Source organism: Sitophilus oryzae, unplaced genomic scaffold, assembly GCF_002938485.1.
Source record: "Sitophilus oryzae breed Bouriz unplaced genomic scaffold, Soryzae_2.0 scaffold_111_pilon_pilon, whole genome shotgun sequence".
In the NCBI taxonomy this organism is placed as follows: Eukaryota; Metazoa; Arthropoda; class Insecta; order Coleoptera; family Curculionidae; genus Sitophilus; species Sitophilus oryzae.
This window is the reverse complement of record NW_022145749.1, coordinates 2603104-2627606: the sequence shown is the minus strand read 5'-3', so window position 1 is coordinate 2627606 and position 24503 is coordinate 2603104. Positions and strand designations below refer to the sequence as shown.

Genomic DNA, 24503 nt, shown 5'->3' with positions numbered 1-24503 from the left:
GTCTTTCCCCTTGATCCTCGGCAGAAAGACCGTGATAGCCGACCCTTTAGGGATGTTTTTTCCCTTCACTGCAACCAGTTCCGGCCCTTGTCAATTTTTAAGCTTAGGTGCGATTTCCACCAACCAATTCGCCGATTCTTGAGGTAGGTATACAATCTATGAGGATCATGCCCCCCCCTTTTGTAGATAGCCTCTACTTCGTCCGGTATAGCTTCTAGAGACGTTTGCTGGTCGGTGGTCAGAGCAACCTCTTGGAAATCCTTTGGCAGCACCGTCATTTTCACTATTCTGTGCTTGTCCCCTTATGTGTTCGAAAACAGACGTGGAAGATGAAACGCAGCTACTCAAATTCAAGCGAAGATGACTAGCTGGCTACTAAAGAAGCTGTAAAGATCGAAAAAGGGATGCTTACAAATAAACAGCGTCGTGTTGGCTTGGAAATACCGATCTTTGCTATTCGTACAATACAATTTTACATATAAAAAGTCACGGTCGATGGCATTCAAACAATATTATTTTTCGTATTAAAACGACAATGTTCGTGTTACCTCAGACGCCATTTCATTTTTGTATGATCATGCGGTATTTTAGGTAGGTGTTTTTGTTAAGTTTAAAAATTATTCGCTTTTACGTTTTTTGATAAAAAAAATCATAAAATTTCCCCTCAAACAGGGAGCTCCATTGTTTTTTGCATAACAATATAAATTTCAAATTCGAAGTAAATCGTATTTTGCATAAATGGTTTTGATTTCGCAGAATAATTGTAATCAGTATTAAAATTTCAAACTTATTTACATAGCAATATAAAGGTAAGAACTAAATAATGTTCCTATTTATGCAAAGTACTATTTAAAATAGCACGTGATTGACATATAAATAATTTTATGTAATAGATATACTGTGTGATCCAATGAAAACGACGTCACAGTGGGCATAGAACTGCCCATATCCGTACGAATGTGATTATCCAAATAATACTAGTTACTAGTAAGTGATAGTAAGTAGTATATGGTATAAGTATTAATAGAATAAAGAATAAAAAAAAATATTATTTGTAAAGATTTATTGTTTTTACAACATAAACATTGTAGCACTGATTTTTTAATTTTTTTTTGCATATACACTGCTTGACTTTTCAATTTTAACTATGTGTTCGTGATTTCTATAAATGTATTTTTTTTTCTCTAAAAAAAAAATTGACATAGATTTTTGTGACAAGTAAATTAAAATTGTACTTTGTTACAGACCCAACACTAATGAAGGCTATCATATTAGCCGAAACGTTTGTTTTCTTTTAAAAACCAAATAAAGATAATGAAAAACCAAATGAAAACGTTTTTCCCGAACCTAAATCCCAAGAAAGTCAAAAAAAAATTAGAATGGAATGAAATCTGTTTTACATCTCATAATTCGCTGCAGCTGAGATACAGTATGTTATTGTTATTTGTTAACCATTTGTTTCAATTGTTAAATTAGTTTTGAATATGTCAAGATTCGGAACGTTTTACTTTCTATTTTTTTTTTTCTAAAATAGTTTGGCAGTTTTGCCAAAGTTCAATATAATCCATATGGGTGCTCACATTTCCGGCCAAAAAATCTAAGGTCTATATATCCTTGAAGTTCTTGGTAAGGACAATTCTGGAGAGTTTTTTGATATTCTTGAAACAGTAAAACTGCCATAAACATTTACTTTCCAAATAAAGAGTACAAATCAATTAGAAACTTTGCAAAGCAAGCGGAGTAGAGTAAAACACTCCCCAAAATTTACGGTAATTACGATAAGCAACCTTAGGAAATTTACTAAAATTGTAGTGAGTCTACTACTGCATGGGCATTCAAAGCTCAATGAACATTTGAAGTTGACAGAATTAAAAGACGAATCCATGTGCATAACACATTCAATGTCAGTACCCTGGTAAAAATGCAGTCCTTTGTACTAAGCAATAATAAGCTATTGGTTAATAATATGGAAGATTCAGTCTCAGGAAGTTATTAAACTTTTTGAAAAGAGCGGTAAAAGTAATAAAGAGATAAGAGGACCACAATTAATCTGAGAAAGTTGCAGTGAAATGACCAAATAACCACATCATAGGCTGTTCAACGAAAGGATACATAACAGTGACAGTCATATCAATTTAATTCACAGGTAAATAGTATTTTCTGTATTTTCTGGACCCAACTGTTGAAATCTTCCCTGACTAAGTAGTCCCTTTGACAGACTTTTTCTTTCTATATATCCGTGATGTAGAAGACACCGCCATTTTTGCAGAAAACAAGGAAAACTTGCAAACGCTGCTAGACACTGTATATGTTGGAGGCAGATGCCGAAAATTAGACATATGACGATTATAATTAAATATACCTACTACCTATATCCACAAAGTTACGCGGAAGAGTTTTGATTGCACTGGTTTCAACTTCTATGCGGAGGGTGTTAATCTTTTGTTGTTATATTATACCAAAAAAAGATTAACACCCTTGCAAGTTTAGTATGGACAAATCGCCATATGTCTAATTATTTCGGACATTGGCCGAAATTCGGCATCTGCTTCCAACATATATAACACTAGTTGCATATGATGTTGTAATATAAATATATAAGAAAACAAAATGAATCTTTGTGGGTAAAATCCAATTCCGCCAATAACAATCGGCGGATACAATATTGAACTAGTGCCACATTTCAGATATTTAAGAAGCTGACTGAGTAGTGACGAAGAGTTGAAGGCAAAGATTGAAATTGCACGTAAAGCAATAAAAAGTCCACTCTCACTAACAGAAACCTGTCAATGCAAACTCGATTTTGAACATTACGCTATTAGTTATGCGATAATATCAATAAAATAGAAGCTTTTGAAATGTAGTAGAGATGAGCAAAACTGGGATTCTCCAATCGCAATTGAAACTGCGATTGCGATTTTTAAATCGCAGCGAATGTAAACTGCAATTGCGATCTTAATATTTAAATATTCTACTAGGTATATAATTGTCTGTGTATGTATCTACAGTTTAACAGTTCGAGTTAATAATAATCAGTTGTTTCGTTTTTAAGTTTTTTTTAACATCTGCAACACATTATAGGTATTAAAACTTTTGCAACTACACATACCTATTCTTTTATGATTCTCAATTATTTAATTCTTTTTACACTTCTTAAAAAATCTAAAAGAAATTTTTTTTAAGATGGCTCACCTCTATAACTTTTTTATTTTTTTCAGATAAAAAACAGATTTGGTACGTTACTATATGACATGAATCAGGATTGATTGACGTATTCAATTGATTTGTATTCAATCCTGTTTCACCATAAATAAATACAACTTTTGATTTTTTAATGACACCCCCGGTATTTTTATTACTTTATTGGATTGAATAAAATACTCTGAATAGAAGGACATATCATATAATATATAGACGATCAAATCTATTTTTCGAAGGCATCTTGATTAAAAAATAGTGTTTTTAACACAGCCATGACATTCTAGATTGAAATTTAAAATACGATTTTTTTAAGGGAAAATGTCAAAAGTTGCAATATGATATGCTATTCTATTCAGAGTGCCATTCTTTATCGAATAAAGTAAAAAAATACCGAGGGTACCATTTAAAAATCAAGAGTATACATTTTCGGTGAAACGAAAAGTGGCCAAAACAATTGAATACGTCAATCAATCCTAATTTATGTCATATACTAACATAACAAATCTCGTTTTTTTTTTTATTAGAAAAAGAAAAAAGTTATAGAGGTGAACCACTCTTGAAAAACACCCTGTATATTATGATCGTGGCCCTACTAGCAAATAATACCTTCTCTATAAATCAATAATATCAGACCGAAAATTCAATAGCAGTTTACTATAAAATACTTCAAAAGACCATAAAATTGCGAATGTCAATAATATCGTAAATCTCAACTCCTAATTCTCCTAAAAATTTAAAATTCGTCAAAATCGCAAATCGCAACAAAGTCGCAAATCGCAGCTATATAAGTTGCCTATATTGAAACTCGCAAATAGAAGAAATTGCAATCGCAGTTTTCTATGAGAGCCAATCGCTGCAATTTTTTGCTCATCTGTAAAATGTGGTGCTACCAAAGATTCATTAAGATTTCCTGGACCGAACACACCAGCAAAGAAGAAGTTCTTAGATTGCTTAATACAGGTCGGAAACTCTTAAATACCTTCAAGACCAGAAAGGTTAGTTACTTCGGATACATAATGCGAGGCACCAAATACTACATTTCCTGTTTTGGGACCAAAAATCGGCCCTGACACCATCCTTGTCTATTCCGACGTAAAGTTACCTCCTGAATTCAAATATGACCTCCGTTTTTCTCTTTACCCCTCATTTTTGAAGAAGACCCCCTACCTATCTTTACTGACTTTCGATACGATGAAAAGGATTATTATTTGGTACGATGAAAAGGATTATTTTGTCATCTACCTTGTTATTTATAGGATACCAGAGATATATTAGTGTTCTGAAAACGTAACCTTTCTGGTAAAGCGGTAGACTTTTTCCATAAAGTAATGATTATGTTGTGCATTTCCTTCACATACACCTGGACCTCTTCCCTGAAAATTTAGGAACAGTTTCGAATGAGTACGAGGAACGGTTTCATCAAGAGATCGCTAAGCTGGAGAAGAGATTTTCAGGAAAGTGGAATGCAAGCATGTTGGCCAGGTACTCCTGGTTTATGGGACGAGAGAGCAAGCGCCAAATAAATAGAGAGATATTATTATTGTTTACATCTAAAATAATTCTGTTTACCTCTTCAAATTAAATTCATAAAAAAATTATAAATAAATATAGAGACTCCACCGAAAATGATGATAGAAGGAAACGGGAGCTATATTTGGATTTAGGACGTCATTCTACATACGAATCAAGAGGAATGACGCCAGGGCTCGGAAATATTTTAGGTTTTGCAGTCTAGTGTTCTTCAAGATGAAGTGGATGGGAGAAGGTGCATAAAGTTCGAAAAATACTATAATGGCTGAGAAATATACGAAACTGTACCGGTCTGTACCAATGAAAAAGCAAACCATCTAGCTAGAAAAGGAGCGAACACTCCACTAACTGAATCAGAACCGTTCTGCTTCGGAAATCAGCTGCGGAAATCAACTTAAAGCGGAACTGAAGAACCTGGAGGACTCCATCTGTGACCTGGAATGGCAATCCTCCAACCGGTCTAAGACTATCGAAAAAGTTCCTCAAAACTTACGACCGAGAAAAATCAAGGATTTTCTTTCATTTAAGTAAGAACAATCTTCGGATTGTCACGGGGTTTTTAATAAGACACTGTCTCCTTAACGAACACCTCAGTAGATTGAAGCTAAGAAACAACGGCGAAACAACACCTCATCACTGAGTGCGCCGAGAGGACAACCATTCGTGCCATAAACTTTGGTACGGCTGATGTCGAAGATGGAGAGCTGGCATCTGTGGAGGCGGCAAATTAATAAGGCAACAAAGAACAAATCGTTCTGTGGCCATCTTCACAGAGAACCAAGCAGCGCTAAAGGCACTCGGCTCCGCGGAGGTCAATTCTAGATTAGTGTGGGACTGTATGCGTGCTCTGAATACTTTAGGCGGACGTAACATTGTTACGTTGGCCTGCGTACCAAGGCACGAGGGTCACAAGGGTAAAGAAAAGGCATATGAAAGGGCCAAGCAAGGCTCATCAATGCCATTCATAGGCCCAGAACCGATGGGTGTTCAACAAATCTCTAGAATGGTGGAGAAACTCACTCAGGCAAAAAAGTTCATTGTAGAACCTTAGCCAAAATTCACGTTAGACCTGATAAGCAAGGAAGAAAGACAGTCAAAGTTGTAGTGGGTCTACTAACAGAACATTGTAAGCTGAATAGGCATCTAAAGCTGATGGGACTGACAGACGAAGCTATGTGTAGGTTATGTTCTGCCAATCTGAAGAAGAAACGAAAGAACATTTTATGTCGGTGCGACAGGCTGGCAAATGTGCGGTTCTCGGTAATAGGCAATGATAAGCCATTGCCAGTGAGCTACATGGAGGGTTCAGTCTCCAAGATGCTTAACTTTGTGAAAAGGATAGGACTGGAGAATATAATCGAAGGATCAGAAGAGTACCACAATAGATCTGAGAAGGTCGCAGTGGATCAGTCCGAGAGTCACCTCTAGGAATCTAATCTAATATAAGCCCTCTCCTAAACATTCTACTTTCTACACCGGTTTGGAGCTGGAGAGGCTGTTTCAGGCAGCAATTTTATTTTTACTTTTGGTATTTTTTCGTTTCCGCGGTATAGGTACTTTATCAACGCCCGATACAACATTGATATCCTGACTATATCACACACGCACGTTAAATTTTGAAACAATACGGAATTAAGATAGGAGTAGGTAGTAGGGATGCTGCCACGATCATTCATTAAAATAAGAAATGGTCGCACAAACAAAGTGACTTAGTGAAGGTGAGAACGGGTTCAGTTAAGCGCGAGCGGTACTGAACGGAGTAGCTGAGCGACACTAATATTCGATACACAGTAGAGAGAGCGCAAAGGTAGGTCTTTGATTTGTTTGTAAATAAGTGACATGTGCTTAATGCGAAAAGCCGGCAATGGGAAAATATATTTTTTATTCTTAATTTTTTAAATATTTTTTAGTTTAAAATGTGTCTTTTTGTTATTATCTATTAATTCACAAAAACTAAACGGATTAAAATAATTCTTTACAAATAATGTCTATAGAGTGATTCACGGCGATGGCACGTTAGACGTTTATGGAGAACCGGTGATAGAATTTTTTTTGAAAATTTGGATTTTACATAAAGGCACCTGCTCCATCTTTCTAAAATATTTTCAACATTGCAGTGTTCATTTGAACAGAAGTAGCATCTTTCTTATTTTAAATGGAACACCCAGTATATTATTACATTTTTGGAAACTTCTTTCATATCTCATAATTTCTCTATTATACTAACCTATACCTACCTCTACTAGTTTTTGAGATAAAAAATAAAGTATGTGTAAAATTGACAAAAACATCGTGAATAAGCATTGGTAAAATAATGTATTAAACATTTTTAAAGTTGAAATTTGGGTTGTAAGTTAACGAAAGTTGATATATTCGATATGCCTAAATAAGCCGATTGGATATTACAGAGACAGAGCAAATTATTATTTATTTCCGTTTGTTATAAAATTGCTCAAATTTTTGTTATTTTAAATTCAACTTTAAGTCAGGGTATCATTGAAATGGTGTAAAAAAATCAGGGGGTGATAGTACTCCTAAAAATAGTAAAAAATGTTCCTACAAGTATAGGGCAGAAAATGCATATTAAGGGAGTTAGGGGCACTGAAAGGGTGAATTTAAAAAACGGTTGTTTTGAATTTGTAGGCTTAAAAAACGAGATAAAATTTCGAAAAAAATGCTTTGCATTAATTTTTGACCCTAGATCAAATGGTGATACTGAAAAATTATTTGGAAAAGCGGAAAGGGTAGTTATTGCAAGGGTAGGGGGTTGTTTCGTGAATAACTTCTTAGAGGTTACTTTTTTAGCAACGTGGGTTCATTTTTTGAAAACTACATACTTTTTTCTACAAAAAAGGTACTCTTGTTGCACATCGCCCAGAGCGATGGTTTTCGAGAAAATTGAATGCAAAGAGTTTGCTCTGATGGGTTGGTATCAACATAAACTTATGAAAGTTATGGCGGTTCAAAAGTAACCAAGTAGTTATCAAATAATTAATTGAACAATCAAAATTTTATGATTTTTAAAATATCTTATTGCTTTAAAAAACGAAATAATCCACTAGATTTCCACGACAAGTAGGAAAAAATATGTAGTTTTCAAAAAATGAACCCACGTTGCAAAAAAAATAACCTCAAAAAAGTTATTTACAAAACAACCCCCTACCCTTGCAAAAACTACCCTTTCCGCTTTTCCAAATAATTTTTCAGTATCACCATTTCATTTAGGGTCAAAATTTATGGCAAAGCATTTTTTTCGAAATTTTATCTCGTTTTTTAAGCCTACAATTTCAAAACAACCGTTTTTTAAATTCACTCTTTCATTGCCCCTAACCCCTAACTCCCTTAATATGCATTTTCCGCCCTATACTTATAGGAACTTTTTTTACTATTTTTAGGAGTACTATCACCCCCCGATTTTTTACACCATTTCAATGACACTCTGTATTATTGAAAAATCAAAAGACTAATAAAATTGCTTTTCAACGATATATTATATTATCATGTTCCAATACCTCAATCAAACCAGATTAATTGTTATCTTTTAAATGGCTTTACTGAAGAAACCAGAAGGTTTAGGTATAGGAACATGACATATCGTTGTAAAGAAATTTTATTTGAGTTTCGATTTTTTAAATAATATACATAAACTTGAATCTAAAATAAGAATAATTTGAACAATTTTGTAACAAACGGAAATAATTATTTTTTCTGATCTCCCTGTTTGATATCCAATGAGTTAATTTAGACTGATCGAATATCTCGACTTTCCTTAACCTATAAACCAAATTTTAGTTTTCAATATGCCGAATTTATGATTTAACCAATGCTTATTCAAGGTCATGTTTTTGCTAATTTTACAGATGTTTTATTTTTTACCTCGAAAACTATTACAGAGGTTTAGTATAACAGAGGTTAGTATAATAGAAAAATTTTGAGATATGGAAGTAATTTCAAAAAATATATATATTTTAGTATGAAGCAGCAACATTGTAATGCTGAAAGTAATTTAGACAGACGGAGCAGGTGTCTTTATGCAGAAATCCAAATTTTTAAAACATTCTTCTCACCGGTTCTCCATAAACGTCTAACGTGCCACGGCCGTGAATCACCCTGTATACCTATAAGGCGCGTTTACACGACTCAAGTGAATTGATCAAGTCACTTGAATTCAATTCGCATGAATGCAATATGACCAGCTGAGGTCGACAAGTCATGTCAATTGATCAAGTAAGTTGATTCAAGTCTCAGTTGATTATTGTTTAAATTTTGACGTTGAAGTGGTACTTTTAAAATATCGGCAAGTAGGTGGTCAGAAGAAAATTCTGTAAAATTTGTTAAATTACATGAAAAATACAGAAAAAAATAGTTAAAGAATGGTAATTTTTAGCTTAAGCCGTGTACGAATAGCGTTACGCATTAAATGTGTCTTGTTTTTTAATTCTGGCTGCAATTTTTTTGAACAAAAAAAAAATAATTTAAATTAAATTAGTTTGCATCCATCGTTATTTTTTTTAATCTCTAGGATCGAACTATTAGGTATTAAATTATTATATGTACCAGAAATATAATTATTGGAAAAAAATAAAAGTTTGTAAACTTTTTCTACTCATTGCAAATTACTACCACTAATTTTGACGTTCTCAATGCTTACATTGAAATTAGCGGAACAAACTTTTACGCTAATTCAAACCACTAATTTTAAAATTAATCTTGAAAGTTTAATCGATTTTATTATAAATATGTGTTTAATACTAAAATCATTATTGGTTTGTAAATAATGTACTATTAAATTATATTAAGGATTAATAAATATAAAAGTTAAGGTATCTAAAAAAAAGAGAAAGGTATATCATAATGAAGAAGTAGGTATATCATAATATTTTTGTTTTATTTTGAAAGTGAAACAATATCCATTGGGAAACACAGGTTGCTTATTTGAAAACTTAAATTTAAAAATAGGTCAGAATAAAATATTAATAGAGAGTTCTTAAAATACATTTAAAATGCACTTTAAAAGTATTAAGTTACCAGCTTATTATAATAATGATTATTATGCGTATTTATGAAAGGACAATATAATCAGAGAATTGTATGATCAAAAGTGCATTGTATATTGTATGATAATATACAATACATTTATATTTAAAATTACATTTGTATTAGAATTTTTTAACCTCCAAAATCTAAGCACTTTTGCTAATAAACCTCATGTATTTTATACAGTATAATAGTTTTTGGTATAGGAATTAGGAATTGTATTTTCTACAGGATAAGTAAAGCTGTGCTGAAAAATTTTTGTACTAAGTATAATGTTTGTTGAATGAAAATTTCCCCGATTCATTGGAGGGATTATAAAATTAAAATACGACATAATATTTTTAATCTATTGATTAATAAAAAATTAATACATTTTAATTTTAAAATTTGGTTTAGTGTTTCTAATTGTTATGAACGTAATTAAAAGAACTTCTTCTTAATTACAAATATATCAAAGTGAACACAATCATCAAAACGTCTACAGTTTCATAACGTAGCATTGCTAATCTGAAAAATCATAATTCAATTTTTTTTTCAATCCTGTATAAAGTTAAATATGAACTTAAATCAATAAAAAAGTATATCGTCATTGATCATGAAATGAATAATTAATAAAGTTCCTAGTAATATACGGTATCATTTATTTTATTACTTTACTCCATTTGTGGTTTGGCCAAACTATAAAATACACCAATTATGACACATCGAGCCCAAAGAATTGAATATTGTATTGACATAAAACTTATATAATAAAGTAATTATTATGGCATTAGTAGTAGAATTCAAAATGAAATTATTTCTCTTGATGTCATTGATGACACTGATTACAAAATATTATACAGTATGTCCCCGAATTGCCTTCACAAGAGCAAAAACTTTTTGAGAAAAATTAATTCTTTATAAAAATTTTTGCTTGTTCTAAAATGGTTAATCCGGTTTGTAATTTTACATATTTCCATACCGTTTTAGTGAGAATTAAAGAAACAATCGATGTATTGTTAACTGCAGAGTTCTCCAGCACGTGCCACAGTTTTTGAATTGGCACTGTATCTGTATCATATGCTTTTGAAATGTCAACAAAAAGCAAATGAGCCTCTGTATTACTTGCCACCTTCTTTACATTAAGTTGGATTAGACTAAATATATGATCTATGCACGATCGACCAGCTCTAAAACCTGCTTGCTCTTCAATTTCCTGTGGACCATATTCAGTTTCTACGATGTTTCTAAGCAGTTTTCCGTATACTCTGCTCATTGTGCTGGTTACGGATACACATTTATAGTTTGAGTATTTGTCACGAATTCCTTTTTTGTGAATTGGTGTTATCCGGTCTTCTTTCCATATAGTTGGTACAGGATCCCCATTATTTAGGAGTTTGCTAGCTTGCTTGTATCCTAGCAAATATCCTATTCGATTTTTTTTTAGTTTTTAGTTAAAAACATAATTTCTTGATAATACCCTAACATCGGAAGTAGATTAAATTTATAAAAAAGAAAACTCAGGAAAGATCCTGTGGTTCTCAAAATTTAAGCAGAAAATCATTTTTTTGAAATTTTTATAGTAAAATAACTCGGTTATTTTGGACTTTTTTGAAAAACAGTAAAGAGAAAATATGCTTGAAAGTATTTGCACTTATTTAAGACTTACCCTGTATAATAAAGTACTTCTTTTCTTTATTGATGATATCAATATTTTTCTAGATATAGATATTAGATACTTAATATTCCCTCGATATTAGAACTGTAAATAAATTATCAGCGATGCATTTGGTTGGATTGGAAAATGATTAATTGAAATATGAAGAACAACCTTGACATTTACATACTCAGGAGGAGAAAAGTCTACAGAATATTGTTGCTAAATAAAATGGAATATGAGCATCTTTATAAGAATATTACATGCCAATAAAAACTATAAAAATGACATACCTTCTGGTATAATTTTGAGAAACTATTTGAAGAAGTTAAATTTACATTGAATTGAAAGTAATATCGCAAAATTGTCAGCTCGATAAAATGGGGAGTAATTAATTGTTACTTTGCATTTACAGCGAAGTTAATTTTTCAAAACTAAATTTAATTTTCTTTTTCAAACTATTACATATTTATTAATTAATTGAAGAAATTTGAGTATACAGGATGCGGCAATAGTGAGTCAGGCATCTGAATCTGTAGCTCCTAGAATAAAAAACTTGGATATTTTATTTAAAGGCATGCCTAAAGTATGTACTTGGATGTATTTCAGGAAAATATTTTAACTTCCATAGGGTGGCGCAAAAAAGTGTGAATGGATCGAGGTATTTTTTTAAATGGAGCACCCTGTATATTATTGCATTTTTGGCTTCCTTTCAAATCACTTTATATAATCCTATGATATGAGTAAATATATTTGGATAGTTTCAGAGATATTAATGAATAAACAAAAAATATATATTTTTCGGCATTTCTTAAAAAAATATTAAAAATACAAGAACTGTCCTGAAATCAAAACTATATTAGGTATTTACTTGGTATGTACTTACTTTGCTATAAATATAGTAATCTTAAATCATACAGGGTCTTCAAAATTGTAAGCCAAACTTTCTAAAATATAAAATAATTTTTCTTTGTTTTTTTAATGGAACAGCCTGTATATTATTTTTTCAGTGGATGGAGAATTAAAAAATGAAAATTTTTTGTATTTAGAGTTTTTTAAAAATTTTTACGGTTTTGCAGATATTTGTGGTTTTATATTTCATATGGCATTTTCTACAGCAAATTTTCATCAAAGCCACCCAATTATTTTTCTCTCGTATTTTACCGTTGAAAAAGCCCTACTAAATAATACTAATAAAACAAAAAAAAAAATTATATTTTAGAAACTTTGGCGTAGAATTTTGAATACCCTCTATGATTTAAGATTACGATATTTATAGCAAAGTAAGCATAGACTATCAAAGTAAATACCTAATATAGTTTTGATTTCAGGACAGTTCTTGTATTTGTAATAATTTTTTTAAGGAAGGTTGTAAAATACGTATTTTCTATTTATTTATTAATATCTCTAAAATTATTAAAATATATTTACTCATATCTTAGGATTATATAAAGTGATCTGAAAGGAAGTCAAAATTGCAACAATATACAGGGTGTTCTATTTAAATAAAATCACCCCAACCCACTCACGCTCTTTTGGGCCACTTTATAGAAGTTAAAATATTTTCCTGAAATACATCTTCGTGCATATTTTAAGTTTGCACCTAAACAAATTTTTCAAGTACTTTATTCTAGAAGCTACAGATGCCCATGGATTCGTTTGTTAATCTCTTAACCATAGGGATTAAGAAACGTATTCATATTATGCCTATTTTGTCATCATAAACAAAGGCCAAAGTGGAATAGGCCAATATCTACTGCAAAATATCTAATCTAATATATGGTAAATGCCCAATTACCATCACTGTCCTAATTCTCGTCATATTCCCATATTTTTTAAAAAATCAAGAAACTCAGAGAAAACATTCCATAATAAATAATTTTATATAGTTGTTTTATATATCTGGAAACGTTGCGATACATCTTTTTTTAAATGGCGCACTTCATTTACGTGGAATAACGACTATTTTAGTTGGTAGTTAGACGTTGACGAGAATCCACACATTTCCTATAAGCTAAGCAGAGTAACAGTCTTCCTGATTTTCTTTCACAATAATGTAATTTAGTATACTAAGGTTCAAATATAATTAATTACCAGTGTAAAAGGTTTTTTATTATATGTATTCATATAAAAAAATATGTTTTTTCTATAATATTAATAAAAAAATGGGTGACGGTTATCGGGACACGTCGCAATGGAACGTACCGTATTATCGTCACCATTGACGAAGATTAAGGTCATTATAGGCAGAGATATTTTATTCAGTATAAAATTAATTTTTCTGTAATTTAATAATTTTTTTCTATAAATGGCAGTATGAAGATGCGCTATTTGATGTGCCCAATTTTGGTCACCTACTTTTATCATTAATTCTACCTTAAATTATCAATTAAAAATGGATGACGAGAACTGGATGTCTACGACGGAATTTAAGCCATTAAACATATAAGCCATATTAATATAGGCTTCCTGTAAAATACCTGTGATATTAAAAATGCGAAATATTACAGTTCGGAAGATATTTTGGACTATATTAAAAGGGATATTGTTACAAAAACTAAAAAAAATAAAAGAGGTGTTTATGATATACCTGATTATGATATTATATCTTATTGATATACCTGATACCTAATATTATATCTTAAACTGATATGCCAAAGTAAAACTAATTTCTCAAGTTAAAAGTTTATTTACTAATTAAAAAGCATTTATTTACTAATATGATGTTACTGTTTTTTTTGTTTGTTTTTTTTTATAAAAATGTTTAATACTTTGCATTCAGTAATTATTATTACACTATTATTTTTGAGCTAATATCGGAGATATTCTTAATTAAAATTTTATTTTGTATGCTTATTTTTTTAATTATTTAATTGTTTATGATTTATTTTTTGCAATGTGTCGCAATTCCTAAATAAACTTTTGTAAAAAACAATGTTTTGTGTGAAATGACACATATAAAGATATGACGAAAATTGGGACAAGTTGGTGACGATATATAGGTAGAGAGGTGACGATATTTAGTACAATTGTAGTTTTTCTTGAAAATAAACGAAAATATCGGTCAAGTTATTAAAGTTTTTATTTAAATTTTAAATAAAAACATCCCCTAGTATCATATTTAATTTTCTTGTAAGCCTTATACTAATAATTCAGATTTTATAGTTAACTGAACTGAGATATTCCCTTAATGTGATGGTAACTGGGATAGTTACCATAATATTCTGCATTGAAATTTGTCCACCCTATACTTATCTCTTGTTTTAACAACTGTTATAATATATTTAAATACCCACCTGCCATTACTTTTAAACCCATTTATTATTGATTTTTCCAGCAATATACCTGTAACGTTATTTTAAAATTATAATCTAGTCAAATAGACACCATAAAACAGTGTATTTTTTTTAGTTCTGTGCCATATTTTTACAGTTAAATTCTAGCGATAGTGTTGTCTCTACCTGTACATATTTCAAGGTATTTTGCCATACCTTTCCTATCTAGCAGCAATTTTTCAATGTTCACCGGTGACCTTAAATTTTTTATGCAAAAACCATTGAACTGTTCATCTGGAATCGGTGTGTAGTCGGTCTGTTAATTTATTGATAGTACTTTAACGTTCGATTTCGTTCTGACCTGTGTATCGTAGATTTCTTTCAAGGGACATTTTGTTGTTTGACAGAATATTTTACCGTTACATCGATTAGTTTATAATTGGATTTGCTGGTTTGCCCACATCAATGAGTTCCGTAAGTTTTTCAATAGATATATTAAATCATTATTTATTTTTTCATTTTCTATATTTTGTCACTAAATTTTTGACATTATCAGAGCAGTACAAACATTATTAATATTAACAAATAAACGTGTAAAAACATATATGTCCAAAATGAAAGCCATTTAGCATAGAAAAATTTTAGAAACATGTTTATTATAAATAAGTATACAAGGTGTTTCATAAAACATGTGCCATCTCTCGTGGGAAGATTCCTCAAGTAAAAATAAGATTTATTTTTCATATCGACATAGGTTCGATTCTAATTTGTTTCGAGGCTACAGGGTGTCAAAGTCTTAATCTTATAATTTTCTTCCAAGTACTTTTAGTGATTCAGATGAAATTTTTAGGGTAAAAGTTACTCTAATTGCTACATATTTAAATGCTATGGGTTATCACAGAAATATTTTTCAAAAAAATATGTGTGCCACTGACATTTTTCTTTTGATATCAAAATTGTGTAAGCTATTTAATATCTATTAAAATTTATCTATACTAATATATAAAATCCTTAAGTGACTGACATACTGACTAATCACGATCCTGCTCAAACCACTCAACGTAAGAAGCTCAATTTTGGCGTACAAGTTGATTCTAGGGTGTAGAGGTTCGATAAGAAGGGATTTTTCGAAATTCCAGTTCCAAGAGGCTGAAACCACCCCTCAAATATTACAATATTTTTTATTTAAAAAACGGTCAAGTTTCCGAAAAAACGCTTAAACACGTATATTTTATTTTGTTTTTTTACATATTTTAAGATTTTTTAAAAATGTATACAGGGTGTTTCGAAAAATCTGGTCATTGATTAATCACGATCCTGCTAAAAGCGCTTGACGTAAAAAGCTGATTTTTGGAAAACAGATTGACTTTAGGGTGTAGACTATCTCTCAAATATTAAAATATTTTTTATTTAAAAACCGGTGAGTTTTTCGGAAAAACTCTTAAACACGTATATTTTATTTTGTTGTTTTACATATTTTAAGATTTTTTATAAATTTATACAGGGTGTGTCATAAAATATGACCATTGAGTAATCACAATTTTGCTTAAATTGCTTGACGTTTAAAGCTGATTTTTGGTAAACGGATTGACTGTGGGGTGTAGAGGTTCGATAAGGAGGGGTTTCTCGAATCTCAAATTAAAAGAGGGTGAAAAAGCCCCTCATATATTACAATATTTGTTATTTAAAAAAAGGTTAGTCTTTCGGGAAAACGTTTGGACAAGCATAATTTATTTGTTTTTTTACGTATTTTGAAATTTTTTAAAAATCATACAGGGTGTTTCAAAAAGTTGGGTAATTTCTTAACCACGTTTCTGCTTAAACTGCTTGACGTAAAAAGCTCATTTTTGGCAAACGGATTTTTCGAAAGTCAAATTCCAACGAGATGAAACCCCTCAAATATTATCAAGTTATATAATAATATCGCCATATTATTTTTTCTCATGCTGACAAAAATGTGAGAATCGAAGTCACTGGTACACGCTAGTCTCTTGATATTTTGTCGAATTCGGCCTCCTTGATGAGAAAAACGCAATTTTATTAATCACAATTATTGAAATTAAAATACAAATGAAATATGCATTTCCATACCTATATTTATTGGAACTTATTTTCATATTTTTTGATGAGGAATTAATGAGTACTTTTAAAACTTTCGCAAGTTAATGATATTAAATTTTTTTGAAGGTTGCAATAAGACTTGGATCAAGGCAAATTAATACAATAGGAATTAATAAATAGGAAGTGGCCAAAAACAATGGAATACGTCAATCAATCCTAATAATTTTTGTTATATACTAAGATACCAAATTTCGTTTTGTTATCTGAAAAAATAAAAAAGTTATAGGGGGTGAGCCACTATTGAGACGCACCCGGCATAGAAAATATTTGAATTAAAGTGCAAAAGAAAAATATAAGTAAATGACCACTGTTAAATTCATTGCTCTTAATCATTCGAGATCATTCGATATATCAGTCATTCGTACCACAACATTGAGAGAAAACTGTCACTTCTCTTTATTTAACTGTTCGGCGGTACAAAGTTAACCGGGTCAGCTAGTAAGTTAATAAATAAAAAAATATATTTTACAACATATCTTAAAAAAAACTAATTATAAATACCAATTTACGTTCTGAAATCAAAACAATGCAATGTTCGGTGTGCACTATAGCATAATTGGTATGTCCTTTATTAGAAATTTCTTAATCGTAAATTATACCGTTTTCTTTAAAATAGAACGTATATCTCTGTATATGAGGAGCAAAAATTCAAAAGGAATATTATCCAAAATTTCAATTTTTAGCTTTTAGATGGCAACACATACTTAAATAGTATTGTAATTTAATCCAGTTCTGTAAATCATTCAAATGGATCTTTATTCCCTTCTAAACCTATGTTAAAATATCCTGGATTAAATTACAATACTATTTAGGTATGTGTTGCCATCTAAAAGCTAAAAATTGAAATTTTGGATAATATTCCTTTTGAATTTTTGCTCCTCATATGTATATTACTTGTCGATTATAAGCAGAATAGATAAAAAAATAAGTTTTCAAAAACTCATATATTTTAATTGCAGAGATAAAATAAAATAATACAAAGTAAATCCAATAAGTGCAAATCCTAGTACATAGTCTTTACTGTCTCGTAAATAATCTTAAATAAGTTGAAAATGTCAATTTTTAAGATTGCTGTAATGGACTAAAGTAATAAAAAACATGAAGCAGAAATTATTCATATTGATTTTTTTTGCCTAGTATTGAAAATCAGGTAGTTCAGGAGGATTTTAAAATAATTTTAGTTGTGTTTTCTTTAATGTAAATTTTTGTTTTCTTTAATCTGTTGTGTGTAACTAAGTCTGTTTAATAATCCAAGAATGATACGCCAAGAAATTCAAGAAAATGGGCCTTCGAATACGAAGTTTTCGTAAAAACTTGAATTTTTGATATGAGTTATTTTGAGAGATCTAAAAATGAACTGTGGATTTTTTTTTAAATTCACCCCCGAGAAGGGGTGAAATAAATTAATAAAATTATTTTTTCGAAATTTCGGAGAACCGGCGGGAACTAGGAAAAAAGTTCTAATACAAATTGTGGAGCGTCAAATATTACATAGAAATGATCTCTATACTTTTTTTGATCAGATCAAAATTAACCGAGATAGGGTAGCTATAACATATTTAAAAAATATATTAACAATAACATACGGAAATTAATAAAGATATATTTTTAAACATAATATAGCCTTTAGCCTAGACTTTGACATGATTTTTAAAAGATGTTATTTGTCCAAGTAAGTAGTGATTAAACATTTTTAGTTGTGACAATTTTATTAAATAGTCAAATTTTACTTTACAAATCTTAGGTAGATTTTATATTTGGGCTGAGGTGCAAATTATATATGAGTTGACTACTACAAATTAATGAATTCAGATAGATAAAAACAAATAAATTACTACTGTTTTATATTTATATAAATTAAAATCTGTAAAGTGATTTCAAAATAATTCTAAAATATATTTCAAATATGGAACAGTTATCATTTATACTTAAATTATTGTACTAGATATACACAAAGTGGCGTACTTAAATGTTTTGGATTGTAAAGTTGTCCATCATCACTTAATATCTAAATTAACAAAATTTAGATATTAAGTATATTCCATATTACGAGTTTTGAAACTAGTTCAATGTAATGTAAATAACAAATAAAATCTTAAGAAGATACATTGATACAATTGATGCAAACATATCAATTAAAGAAAATTCTTCTTTTTGAAGGACCACTTGACATGAAGTAAACAAAACCGATTATATTGTCAATGTTACTAAAGTTTACTTTATATAAAATATAGTTCAGATTGCTATAATAATGAATGTCTAGGAAACTGGTTAACACCATGCAAGTTATTGGTTTATTTAATATTTTAGACTAAATATCAACTTTTGATAGATGTGAATAAAAACTCAATATTATTATTTACTCATTATTAATTTTGATTATGGTCATATTGTTTGCTATTATCACCCTTTCCGTAGCATTGTACTAAATAAATTTTCTGCTTTAACATTTTAAAACAGCAAAAAATATGACGTTAATTATAATTCTATCAATAACAATCTATCAAAGAATGAAAATGAAATTATATTACCATAGAAACGCGTTTTAATTTCTAGGACTAAAGTTTCATTCAGAACCTCGCAATTAGTTGAATAAATTAGGGTGGCTGCAACGACGCGCGACGTCCCGTAATCCTGCGGTTAAAACAAAACAATGGGTTTTTGTATATGAAAACCAACTGTCATGTTTTGAACAGCAGGATGGCGGGACGACGTTTTTAGCGTTTTGCGTTTTTTGCGTCTCAAGCGTTTTTTGCGATTTTACTGTTTGAAGCCTTTTTTGCGATTTGTGTCCATTAAAAACACGCAAAAGACACGGAAGGTCTGCAGTTTCTATCAAGATGTCAATAACATCGCAAGCGCGTCGATCCCCGGCCCGTCCAACAGTCAATCCTGTGAGAAAAAGATAGCCGAGATCGGCGCGGTTAGCGTTGAGGGGACAAAGAAACAAGATATACTCGCACTGGTATCGAATGTTGAACGGGCCAGAGCGCAGATTCGTATTCGTGCCAGTGGCGTGTGTACAAATAATTATTTGCCATTTCTTTTAGGATTTGTAATGCATAGATATTTTATATCGTAGTTTTGTGGTTACTTGTGTGTTTAATTATAATATAATAATATTATATAATAAATAATTATAATTTTGTAATACGCTAGTAAATATTACTAGTTGCTGACGCAATTTTAAGACATGATTTATCAAACTTTTTTGAAGTGACACTTCTTTATGCGCCCTGGGAGTAAAATTTCAGAGCCACAACACACGAGGTAGTGCTAACGAAAAATGGTAACGGCTTAGAAATACGTAGTGACGCGACGTGTATTTGTGAGTAGTCCACGTGCTTATCAAAAATATTGATATTTTAATACAAATTTTGTAAAAGTAAATCAAATTATTACGTGTAAAAACTATTTGTTATACGTAAAAAACTATTAATTTTATTAAAAAATTAATTTTATTACACGTAAAAAACAATTTTTAATATTTTTTTTATTTTACGTGTATAAAACTATTTGTTACACGAAAAGAACTATTCTTTAAGTGTATAAAACTATTTGTTATACGCAAATAAAATTGTTATACGTAAGAAACTATTTCCTGCCAGTAAAAAATATTTTTTACGCATATAAAACTATTTGTTACTGGTAGAAAACCATTTTTGCGCAAAAAACTATTTTTTACATGTAAAACTATTTGTTACACGTAAAAAACTATATTTTACGCGTCAAAAACTTTTATTTCTGATAAAAAAAAACCTTTTTTGCGTGTAAAAAACTATTTGTTAAACGTAAAAAAACTATTTTTTACTCACTTTACTTTAAAACACTACTCGCTACCGGTAAAAAAATATTTTTACAAAAAAAAATATTTTTTATATATAAAAATCTTTTTTTTGCACCTAGAAAACTATTTTTACACGTATAAAACTATTTGTTACCCGTAAAAAATATTTGTTACGCGTAAAGAACTATTTGTTACGCGTAAAAAAACATTTTACGCATAAAAAACAATTTTTTACGCGTAAAAAATATTCCTTTAATTTATTACTTTTTCAGCATTTCAAACACTTTGTCAAACATTTCCTTCAAATTTTTGAATTTAATAGAATCTTCCTAAACAGTATATGTTCTCTATAAAAATATTTTTAGATAATACTCGAAAAAAATGTTTACTATTTAATTTATTTGTTATTGTATTATTCAATATTACGTCCGCCTATGAGGGGGTCTCATAGAAAACGCTAAAGATGCTACAGAAAACAAATTGATTTGTTTTCATTTGCGTTTTTTGCGAGACACGCCGAACGCTAGACGCTTTTAGTGGGGCCACTCCTATATAATCCTGTTATTTTGTTTTAGACGCAAAAGACGCTTTACGCTAAAAACGCAAAAAACGCTTTCTGTGTGGCCGTACACTTAGTGGTTTGAATTAGCGTAGAAGTTTGTTCCTTTAATTTCAATGTAAGCATTCGGAATGTCAAAATTAGCGGTAGACATTTTCAATTAGTAGAAAAAGTTAGCAAACTTTTAACTTTTCCACTAATTATACTTCAAAATTTGCGAGAAATGGCATTTTGGCCTTTGATTATCTTCCGTCAAGAGAAAAGGTGGTTAGAAATCAAGAGTTGATTGTTTTATAAGCTAAATATTAAGCTTTCTCTATGGTACAACTGACTAAGGCAAGCTGTTACTAGGATATTCTATTAATTTTAATTGTGTTTGTTTAGACATTGTGAATGATCGTAAACTAAAAAGTATAAAGTGTAATTGAAATCACTAATTTATTCCACTAATTGCGAGGTTCGGAATGAAGCTTTAGAAAAGAATCAACCATCTTTTCATGTTTTTTATAATTTTCTCTAAAACGGTATGGAAATTTGGAAAAGTATAAACCAATTTCTAACAAGTAAGCATTTTTATGAAGAATTAATTTTTCACTTAATGTCAATAATAAAAAACTTTTTCCTCTTATACAGACAATCCGAGACATATTGTATTTTTAGGAAAGTTTCCAAAATATCATTGAAATAGGACATTTAGCATCAACGATAAATAAAATTGACATGGGGATTCAGATTAGTTTAATTTTATTGACAAATGTATTCTAAAAGTTGTTATTATTTAAATGTTTAAATTTTTCCGTGTTTAACTTCCTGGATGTAATTAAATTTAAAGATTAATAAATTATATTCAAATTGCAAATCTTAGAAATAATCATCTATGTCTATATGTAATCTCAATATCAAATAAAATCACTAGCTAGTGATCGAATATCAATATCAAATTGAATACCAATATAGTGCAGAAATCAATAGTCAGAAAATATCATTAATAGCACAGGTAACAATGGAAAAAAATCTTGAATTTGAAGAAATCGACTCAAAATCATATAAACAAAACTGGTTATTCTGTCACTGTTAAAGTACTCTCCAAAAATAAAATTTATAATTATGTTACCGCACAACTCTTTAAAACTAGATCATCAAAATATTAATAAGATGGTGCAATCAAAAACAATAAATGAAAAATAAAAATTACGCTTTAAATTTTGCCTGGTTAGTTTTAACCAGTTTTTTGGTTTAAATCTTCCATATAAAGCCTGCATTAGTTTTTATGTATATATGACTATAAAGTATTAAGTAAATTCCTGAGACAATACGGGGGATTATGACCTGACAATAATTAAAATATGCGATATGTTTGTTATATAATTGAGTTATTGTATTTGTGAATTAATATTCCGCGACAATAATGGAAAGTTCGAGATACTGAATAGCATCTATTTACATTTGTTTAAGGACTTGATATCAAGTTTTATCGTAAGCTGTGTTAAGTTATGTATACATCTTGAGTTCCTTGGTCTGCTTCAGATATTCTATATTGATAAGCGTTGAACATACACATATATACATACACGCGATCGGCCTCTCTGTTGGTAGCTAAAATATGTTATGTTGTTGTTAGCCTTTTCATTCCATACCTACATTGATAGTAAGATTAAAGTATTACCAGTTTTACTTGAACTTGGTGTCTGAACTTTTAAAAATCCTTTATTTGGTGGTTCAATTCTAGATTTGTGCTGGAGTGCATCTCATTGCCTTTAGTCTATGTCTTTACGAAATCAAGAACTCTACTAGTTGAATTACTTAGATTTATTATAATGAAAACTTTTCTACTTCTATGTATGATATTTTAAATATCTCTAGAATTTTATCTAATACTGAACATCCCTCGCAGATTATTTATTTATTTTATTTGTTATCTTTTAGAATATAAACAGAACAAATATTCTACTACAGTATCCACTTATTAATATAATTTTAGCAAGCAGATAGCTTTATTGCTTAAAAGAAAAAAAAAAATAATAAACTCAAAAAATAATTCGATTATTTTTTGAAAAAAAATCGATTAAGTAGAATTGTAATGTATTTGAAATTATGATCAAAAAGTAGGAGGCCAGTACAACCTCATAAGGAAATCTAAGGACACAGTGTATAGAACATTTAAAATAAATTACGCCCTCAAAACACAATAAATTCCTATAAACTTTATTTCACAATTTAAGTGGATACGATAGTCATATATTTTTTAAGGAATTCGTGGAGACAAAATTAATGTTATTTGTTAACAGCACTTCTTGATAGAAAAACTGTGTTTGTTAAATATTTAGATATAAAGGGGTTGAAATTTTAAGTTCTTTATTGGTTTCGTTTGGATAGAAAGTCACAATTTATTTAAGCACAATTTATTTAACACTAATTAACAAAAACAATAACGATAAAAGACTTAAAGAACTATTTACAAACGATTTATAACTATTTATCTAGAAATAATTTATTTTGAATTTTAGCGCGTCAACTGTACTCGTCTATTTATGTCTGTCCTCGTCAGGTTCCTGCCGTCGGATTTTATACCCACAGCTTAAGAAATTCTCGAATAGTCCATAAATCATTAGGTGCATAGAGAAGGTTTAGAATGTTCTCGTATGCACTACTCCATTCCAGTGAAACTCGTTTTTTCTCGAATGTTCGAATGAATCATTACGGTGTCTATTTTTTAATGCGATGTTAAGGTCATTTGAGGTTCTAACATAGTTAGGTTAGGTCGAGTCCACACGGGTCCGCAACATTATAAAAAGGCGGAGCGTCATTTACTGTCAAAGCTCTCAAGGTTCTTGAATGACAATAATGACATACGTACTAGAGCGGGGCAACCCAACTAAAGCTGAATTACTTTTATGTAAAAAATACAAAATCGATAGTTAAATATAATATGATAATAATACAATATAAAACAAATAAGGATTAAACATTATTAATTAAAGTGTAAAATTTAAGACGTTGTAGTTTTGGAAATCAAGTTTGTTTATTCCGATCAAGGAAGTTTAGGTATGGAAAATACGGTTCATGTAAATAAATACGATAATGTAAACGTAGTTGCAAAACCTTTAAAGAAAACCCGTTAAAAAATGTAATATCATTTAAAAGAGTTTCCCCTTTTACAGTAGAACAAACTTAGTACTTTTCAAATTCATCCGAAGAGTGGTTGTCATACTATCGACAAAAGAGATAATACCTTCATATATTATGGAAAAATATAATTTTAACTTTTTATGTTAGATAGAGTTACTGTCAGTATGTTATTATTTTTTGCATAGCAAAATAAAACACTAAATCATCACAATACACCAAAAAATATTG

General features: G+C 30.0%; 1 protein-coding gene across 2 annotated transcripts in view; it reads left to right on the top strand.

Annotated features, from left to right (window-relative positions):
* The first annotated feature begins 6415 nt into the window (after window positions 1-6415).
* LOC115883869 (proton-coupled amino acid transporter 2) overlaps window positions 6416-24503 on the top strand; it is a 72779-nt gene continuing 54691 nt past the window's right edge. The window contains exon 1 of one of the 2 annotated variants that reach the window (XM_030902292.1): window positions 6416-6538. The gene's annotated coding sequence lies outside the window, so the exon portion shown is untranslated. Of the gene's footprint in view, window positions 6539-14956; window positions 15154-24503 lie in introns of those variants that run through there. The other variant, XM_030902284.1, reaches the window with a different exon arrangement.